Source organism: Musca autumnalis, unplaced genomic scaffold, assembly GCF_047663935.1.
Source record: "Musca autumnalis isolate F117 unplaced genomic scaffold, ASM4766393v1 scaffold_1, whole genome shotgun sequence".
Classification (NCBI taxonomy): Eukaryota; Metazoa; Arthropoda; class Insecta; order Diptera; family Muscidae; genus Musca; species Musca autumnalis.
Genome location: NW_027411644.1, coordinates 39,222,857 through 39,232,520, shown reverse-complemented (window position 1 = coordinate 39,232,520; position 9,664 = coordinate 39,222,857).

Here is a 9,664-nt window from a genome sequence, read left to right as displayed (position 1 = left end):
AATGTGGAATTGAGATTTCTATTATAGTGTAGGATTGAGGTAGTTTTGAAAATTCGTACTTATGGGAACGAAAAGTTCTAAGTGGTACTACATTTTGTACAATGGGGTTTTGAGTGAACGGATAGAGTTGGAATCCCGAAATTTTGAATTCAGATTGCTGTGGGAGTGTAGTATTGAGATAGTTTTTGAAATTCGTACGTATGGGTACGAAAAGTACTAAAAGGTACTAAATTTAGTACAATTTGGATTTTGGGTGAACGAATAAAGCTGGAATCCTAAAATTTGGAATTTATATTACTGTTGGAGTGTAGGACTAAGGTAGTGTTGGGAAATTCATACAAAAAGTACTAAATGGTACTAAATTTAGTACAATTTGGATTTGAGTGAATGGATAGATCTAGAAACTTGAAATTTGGAATTAAGATTACTGTTGGACTGCAAGATTAAGGAAGTTTTAGAAATTCGTACTTATGGGTACGAATAGTACTACATTTAGTACAATTTGTATTTGGGTGAACGGATAGAGTTGGAATCCTGAAGTTTTGAATTAAGATTAGTGTGGGAGTGTAGGATTGAGGTAGTTTTGGAAATTCATACTATGGGTACGAAAAATACTAAATTTGTTACAATTTGCATTTGCGTGAATAGATAGAGCTGGACTCCTGAAATTTGGAATTAATATTACTGTAGAAGTGTAGGATTCAGGTAGTTTTGGAAAATCGTACTTATGGGTACGAAAAGTATTAAATGGTAATTTGGTACAATTTGGATTTAGGTGAACGGATAGCGGTGGAATCCTGCAATTTTTTTGCAAGGAAGGAAAATTCGTACGTATGGGTACGAAAATTGTAAATTTGGTACAATTTGGATTTGGTTTAACGGATAGAGCTGGAGTCCTGAAATTCGGAATTAAGATTACTGTTAAAGTGAATGATTGAGGTAGTTTTCGAAAATCTTACTTATGGGTACGAAGAGTACGAAATGGTACTAAGTTTGTACAATTTGGAATTGGACGAACCGATACTGCTGGAATCGTGAGATTTGGAATTACGATTACTGTTATTATTTTGTATTAATTTCAGTGTAGGGTTGAGATATGTCGTCGCAATACGTACCATAAGTATGTATACGAAAAGTACGTAATGTCACTCAATTTGTTGTTGGGTGTAGGGACAGTGCTGTAATCTGCATTTTTTTATTTAGGGTGAGTATTGGTGTGCAACGTTGGTCTCGCTGTTAAGGGTGAGATACGGCTGATCTTCTTGACAATCGAACTAAAGCGGTACGAACAGTACTAAAATAAAAATAAATATTGATTGAAACAACAACAAAATATTGATTAGCGCAACAAAATTTCCTTTCCGCATACGAATTAGCGGGCACTCTGCTAGTGTAATAATAAAACACTTGTCAACTAAGCATCAACCTTTTGTCCTTGGTAAGCAGCCGATCTGTTTCACTGAACTCAGTAAATAACCATTATTGTTCTTACTTTTTATTGAATTCTGATCCATTGAAATTTCTTTCCTTTTTTCATTTCTTCACTCCTTGCGAATGAACTCTTAGGAAAATATTTCCACTATTTCCACACATATTACTGATGCTAAGAGTTTTAGTTTTACTCTTCCGAGTTATTAAAAAAAAACAAAAATTATTTTTTGTTTTTCGTAGCTTCTGCTACTTATAACTTTATTATTGCGAATCAAAATATGACTGAAAGGTAAATAATTACATTCCGTTCTTATAACTAAATTGAATACAATAAAATAGCTTATTAATCGTAAATAACAGAATTGAAAATTAAAATAGCTTATTAATCGTTTTCTGTTTCTTTGCAACATTATGGTTTAATTCATAGAATTATTGGTTAGCAAAAGTGTATTTAAGAAAAATTATGTTTTCCATAATTTTGTCTGCAAAACAGGAAATGGTAAAATAAAAAAATAAACAAGTAAAAAAGCATTAAGTTCGGCCGGGCCGAACTTTTCATACCCTCCACCATAAAATATTCATTCCTGTCCCCAACTTTAAGTGAGTACGTTAAAATGTCAGATAATTTACATAAAATGCTTTATTCGGGAGGCCCTTTTTTATGGTGCCTATATCTAACTGTTGACAATTTTTGCTGGGCTAGAAATTTGGAGGTACTGTTATATAGGGGTTATAATAAAACACGGGCCTATGTTGACAGTTTTCGATGGGAGCCTTTAATTTCAAATAACTCCTAATTCGGTTAAAAATTTTAGCTAGAATCCTCAAAATATCGAAAATCGGTACATAACGTGGGAACTTCAAATGTCATTAACAGCTAGTTCGGAGGTATCTGGGCTATACGAAAATATGAACTTAAATGAACATTTTTTGTTGCAGAATTTTTGTTGTCTTTTTAATTTCAAATTACAGAAAGTTCGTCCAAAAAATAAAGCTAAGGTACGGAAAATCGGGAGGTTTGTTTTGGAGCTATACAAAAACATGGACCTACGTTCGGTTAAACATTTTAAGTAAAATCCTCAAAGTACCGAAAATCGGGAAGTATCGTTATATTGGGGCTATGTTGAAAATTGTTGATGCAGATGTGTGGTGCCCACTACAACCTTCAAATGTCAAATTACAGTTAGTTCTGTTAAAAATTGTAGCTAAAATTGCCAAATTACTGAAAATTGGGAGGTACCGTTACATGGGAGCTATATCCGAACATGGACCTATGTTGACAATTTTTGATGGAGAGGTGTTGTGACCACTAAGAACTTCAAATGTCAAATTACTGCTAGTTCGGTTTAATATTATAGCTAAAATCATCAAATTACTGAAAATCGGGAGGTACCGTTATATGGGGGCTTTCTTGACAATTTTTGGTGGAGAGGTGTGGTGACCACTAAGAATTTCAAATGTCAAATGTTCAAATTACAGATAATTCGGTTAAAACTTGTTGGTAAAATTCTCAAAATACCTGAAATCGGGCGGTAACGTTATATGGGGGCTATTCCAAAACATGGACCTATGTCCACTAGTTATATAAGTTTATTAACATTTAATAACCCTAAATGTCAATTGATAGCGAAATCGGTCTGAAAATGTAGATAAAAACGTCAAAATGCCGTAAATCGGGGGTACCGTTATATGGGGGCTATACCAAAACGTGGACCTAGGTCCATTACTTTTGTTATATAAGTTTAGTTACACTTAAGAACCCTAAATGTCAAATTATAGCTATATCGGTCTGAAAATTTAGCTAAAAACGTCAAAATACCGTAAATCGGGGAGTACCGTTATATGGGGGCTATACCAAAACGTGGACCTATGTCCACAAGTTTTGTCACATAAGTTTATTGACATTTAAGAACTTCAAATGTCAAATTATAGCTAAATCGGTCTGAAAATGTAGCTAAACCCGTCAAAATACCGTAAATCGGGGGGTACCGTTATATGGGGGCTATACCAATACGTGGACCTATGTCCAAAACTTTTGTTATATAAGTTTATTGACTTTTAAGAACCCTAAATGTCAAATTATAGCTAAATCGGTCTGAAAATGTAGCTAAACCCGTCAAAATACCGTACATCGGGGGGTACCGTTATATGGGGGCTATACCAATACGTGGACCTATGTCCACAACTTTTGTTATATAAGTTTATTGACTTTTAAGAACCCCAAATGTCAAATTATAGCTACATCGGTCTGAAAATGTAGCTAAAAACGTCAAAATTCCGCAAATCGGGGGGTACTGTTATATGGGGGCTATACCAAAACGTGGACCTATGTTCACAACTTCTAATTTATAAGTTTATTAACACTTAAGAACCCTAAATGTCAAATTATAGCTACATCGGTCTGATAATGTAGCTAAAAACGTCAAAATACCGTATATCGGGGGGTACCGTTATATGGGGGCTATACCAAAACGTGGACCTATGTCCACAACTTTTGTTATATAAGTTTATTGATACTTAAGAACCCTAAATTTCAAATTATAGCTAAATCGGTCTAAAAATGTAGCTAAAAACGTCAAAACACCGCAAATCGGGGGGTACCGTTATATGGGGGCTATACGAAAACGTGGACCTATGTCCACAACTCCCTAAGAACCCTAAATGTCAAATTATAGCTACATCGGTCTGATAATGTAGCTAAAAACGTCAAAATAGCGTATATCGTGGGGTACCGTTATATGGGGGCTATACCAAAACGTGGACCTATGTCCACAACTTTTGTTATATAAGTTTATTGATACTTAAGAACCCTAAGTATCAAATTATAGCTAAATCGGTCTAAAAATGTAGCTAAAAACGTCAAAATACCGCAAATCGGGGGGTACCGTTATATGGGGGCTATGCCAAAACGTGGACCGATATAGCCCATCATCGAACTTGACCTGCCTGCAAACAAAAGACGCATTTTCCCAAAATTTCAGCGTCCTATCTCCATTTTTGTGGATGCTAGAGTGATTACCACAGACGGACGGACGGACGGACGTTCTCAGATCGACTTAGAATTTTACCCTGATCAAGAATATATATACTTTATAGGGTCGCAAATGAGTATTTCAATGCGTTACAAACGGAAAAACAAACTTAATATACCCTCCATACTATGGTGGAGGGTATAAAAATAAGGTTGCAATGTTGAAACAGGAAACGTGTGTGCAATGTTTGCAGAAATCAATATCGAGAAATGTAATGTTAAATTAGTACACGGTGGGGTGATATCGTAACTGCTAAGCTGTTGGAGGATGTCGAAAGTGCTAGGCTGATATCCAAAAACCCACAAAAATGCATTGTTTCAGTTATTGATCTTGCTTTTCAAAATGACGTGACGTAAGGGGATAAAATATACCAAGGAACACTCCTGACCGGCTTTAACATGGCAAAGCCCAAGATTTATCATGGTCCCTCTTTCATCTCAATTGGACACTGACCTTATTGTGGTGTCACCTGGGGAAGTGCCTTTAACACCCGTTAAAGGTTGTGATCTAACATGTGCCGCGCGTTCACCCATAAAAACGTTAAAAACTTGGTAACCCTCCCCTAGAAATAGGCAGCCTACTATGAAAAAACGAAAGAAAAGAAAAACAAACCCCTCTAAACTTAACGACCCCCGCAAACGTTTTAAGGACCATGATCTGTTCGCACTCTTTATAGAGAAGGTGCAGTTTACGCATTGGCAGATGTACGTGAAAAATACAATGCCGACATTACCATATAGGAAATGCGATGGAATGGGAAAAGGCGTCACAACAACACCTAAAGGTGACGCACTGTATTATAGCTGCCATGACATAAAGCATGAGCTTGGTTGCGGATTTGTAGTGGGTGCAGGTTAAAACACCTGGTCTCCAGCTTCACACCAGTGAATGAAAGACTTGCTACAATACGGATAAAAGTAAAATTCTACAACATTAGCTTTATTTGCGATCATGCTCCCACTGAAGACAAGGACGAACTAACCAAAGATATATTTTATGAGCGCATAGAAGAAACATATGATCGTTGTCCTGCCCATGACAGGTAAATTTTTCTAGGCAATTTTAATGCCAAAATTGGAAAGTAAAATATCTTAGGCCCAACAGTCGGAAAATTCTGTCTCCACAGTGAAACATGTGACAATGGTATGAGGCTGATAGACTTCGCTGCGTCAAAAAATAAATACAAACTCAAAAACATGGTAGTTAGCAGCACCATATTTCAACATCTCGACATACAGATCAGAAAACAAGAAATCATATTGATGACGTTGTGATAGATGGAAGACATTCATCGAGCGTTTTGGAGGTGCGTTCGTTCCGAGAAGCAAAAAATAGGCTCGGACCACTACCTTGTTGCAGCAAAGGTACGCACCCGGTTAAACGTAGCAAACAAATTGCGAACAGACACAACACGGAAGTTGGACATCGGTAAGCTGCAATCACAACAGATAGCCACCGCATATTCCACTCAACTGGTCCAACTGCTTAATCGAAGCACTCCTCGTCCCGATAACATATCAGGACAATGGCAAAACATTGCCCACTCCATGCAAACAGCCGCAAAATCAGTACTTGGATACCAGAGACCTCCACCAAGGAACCCATGGTATAACCAGAAGCGTCGTGCTGCTACTAAAGAGAAAAATGTGGCATATAGGGCTACTCTGCAATCAGCTGCAACGCGTATCGCACGAGAGAGGTATCGGGAAAAAAGGAGAGAGTAGAAACGTATTTTCCGCAGGAAAAAAAGAGATGGAAAAGAGGGAGTGTGAAAAAATCGAGATGTACAGGAGCCAGAATGAAGTCCGAAAATTCTACCAAAGAGTGAAACACCAAACTGATGGCTTTGGTACAGGCATATCCTCCAGTAGGGACCAGCAAGGTAATTTGGTAACTAATACAGATAGTGTGCTAAGGTTATGGAAAGAGCACTTTTCCAAACTGTTGATATCCAATAGTACCGAAGACGACGAAGATACCACAGATCCAATTCCATGATGGTATTGAATGTATACCACCCGTCCAAGATGAGGTAAAGACAGCAATAAACCGGCTGAAGAATAATAAGGCAGCAGTAGTCGATGGCCTAAGTCTAGCTGTTCAAAACGGAGGCAACAGCTAGTTAGCACCATTTGGCAGGAAGAACGCGTACCCGACGATTGAAACCTGAGCATTCTGTGTCCCGTCCACAAGAAAACGACTAAAGCCCATGATCAACGAAATAATTGGACCGTATTAGCTTTCGACCTTGCCGCATTAGCTTTAGACCTGGCAAGTCCACCATTGACCAGATATTCACACTGCGCCAAATTCCGGAGAAAACCCAATAGATACAGATCGACACCTACCACCTTTTTGTCGATTATAAATCAGCCTTTAAAAGCCCTTTACGTTCAAAGGTATTCCAAGCCATGTTTGAATTTTGTATCCCAGCAAAGCTCATTCGGCTTTGTAAAATGACTTTAACTGATACTCGATTCTCAGTTAAAATAGGAAAGAACCTCTCCGAAGAGGTTTCCTGCTGGCAAAGTTGATACGAGAGGCAAACGTTAAAAGAAATGGCACAATCTACACCAATAGCCACATGTTACTTGCTTATGCTGACGATATAGACATCATAGTAAAAGAAGTAACTGATACAGTCAAGCAAAAAAGTCTACATACACCCCATAAATCTCGAGTTTTAAGGGTAAGGAAATATTTTTATGAAAATCCAAGTACATAGTTCTATTTCATATGCCTAATGAACAAAATTAAATACAACAAAAATATATTCCATAATACGAATAACGGTAAATTCTAAAAAAAATTAAAAATTAATAGGGAAAAAGTGTACATACACCCCAATGAAATATAAAATTACCGTAAAACTTATGGAATAAGCAATACAAATTTTACATTTTATTGCTTTATCGAATGTCTTTGGTTGTCCATGATACCTTTTAGACAAAATAGGAACATATTTGTCGATTAATTGCCGTTATTTAAGGTCAGACTTCGCGTATAGCTGTTATAGCGGACACTTGCTGATTTCTTTGAGTTTTTGAGTTTGTTACTTAATAAAACCCCAGAAAATACAGTGGGACTGATAATTTTGAGATCCTAGAGCGATTTGAAGTATTTAGCGAAGCTTAGGAGCATATATTATCCACACGAAGAACTTCAAAGGGATCTAGGATCTCAAAATTATTGGTCCCACTGTACTTTCTGGGGTTTTATAAACTACCAGACTGAAAAACTCAAAGAAATCTGCAAGGGTCCGCTTTAACTAGGCGAAGTCTGACCTTAAATAAAGGCAACTAATCCACAAATATGTTCCTATTTTGTCAAAAAGATATCATGGACAACCAAAGACGTTCGATAAAGCAATAAAATGTAAAAGTTGTATTGCTTATTCCATAAATTTTACGGTAATCTCAATATTTCATTTTAATTTTTATAGAATTTACCGTTATTCGTATTATGAAATATATATTTGTCAAATTAGTTTTGTTCATTAGGCATATGAAATAGAAATATGTACTTGGATTTTCATAAAAATGTTTCCTTATGCCATGATTATATTATAGCCTTTTTCAGGGTTAACCTTCTCAATGAGGATTTGTTTGACGTATACGCAAAGGAATTGACATTTGAAACCCACTGGGTTTATTAAATCCGGTTATATATAAACGTACTATTACCCTTAAAACTCGAGATTTATAGGGTGTATGTAGACTTTTTTGGTTGACTGTATCTTTGCGAGAATCGAAGAAGAATCTGCTAAAGTGGGTCTGGCGGTAAACGGCGAGAAGACCAAGTTGATGGTGTCGACGCGCAATGCGTCCATAGAGCTCGGACCAACTGTTGAAGTTGGCTCCTATAATTTTGAGGTAGTAAAAGACTTCGTCTACCTCTGCACCACCGTAAACACGTAAAAAGGCAACATCAGTTGTGAAATAAAAAGAAGAATTATAATAACAAATGCTACTTTGGCTTAAGTAAGCAGTTTAAAAACAAAGCCACATCTCGTCAAACAAAAGTAACACTTTACAAAACACTGATAGTACCCGTGCTGATGTATGGTTCCGAAGCATGGGTACTTGCACAAGCGGACAAGGCAGTGCTTGGTGTGTTTGAGAGAAAAATTCTTCGAAATATCTATGGACCAATCTACGTTGGCGGTGAATATCGACGTCGTATGAACCACGAGCTGTATCTGCTGTACAATGACATCAGTATAAATAAACGTATCGAGATACAACGATTGCGTTGGCTAGGCCATGTCATAAGAATGAGCGATGATGAACCCGCAAAAAAGGCGTATAAAAACGTCGCACATGGTGGTGCACGCAGAACTGGCAGACCAAGGCTTCGTGGAAGAAGAGATGACAAGGCGCGGTATTCCAAAATGCGAAGCAACAAATAGAGAGAATTGGAGATCTTTTCTTAGTTCGGCTTATGGAACAAATGCTCTGTAATGGGCCAGCTAAGTAAGTAAGTAATTGTCTGAAACAGATTTCGTCCATTACTTGGGATCCAAAACCAATTATTTTCATGAGACACATTTTTTGATCATATCAAAATGCATATTAGGGTTATGACTCTTTGCCTTTTTTATTTTTCTCAAATAACGTTTATACTATGAAATAAAAAAGTAAAAACTTATCAAAATATGATACAAGGAGGTTGCAAAAAAGCATAACCTTAGTGTATATACCCCCATTAGACTGCAGGCTGACGGTATAAGAACCAGCTGACCTGAACTTATCTTCAATAATTTGCTAATAACTCTACGTACCATACCATTGCTATAGAATGTTTCTCGATAATTTTGTGGTTATTTTGTTCGAGAACGACATACGAGATTGAATTGAAAACGATTCGTTCGTCGCTTAGTTTGTGGCAGGAAAACCTTCGATTTCGAATGTCGGTAATAACATTACACCGTGCAACATTTTTAAGGTGATCTTGTGCAAACAATTCGAACTGAGGATTTTTTGAAAGTACAGACCCAAACGACAAGAAACCCTAGTTGGGTTTTGTTGTGGCAGATCCAGCTCGGATTTTATGGCCCCATCTAAACATGTTTATATATTGAGATTTTAAAGAAATTCGGGGCTATATCTCTGAAACCAATGCGAAGATTCTGACCTCTGAGGCATATTTATAGACAAGGACAAAAATAAAATATTTAGAGAAATAACGAACTCGAAAAACTA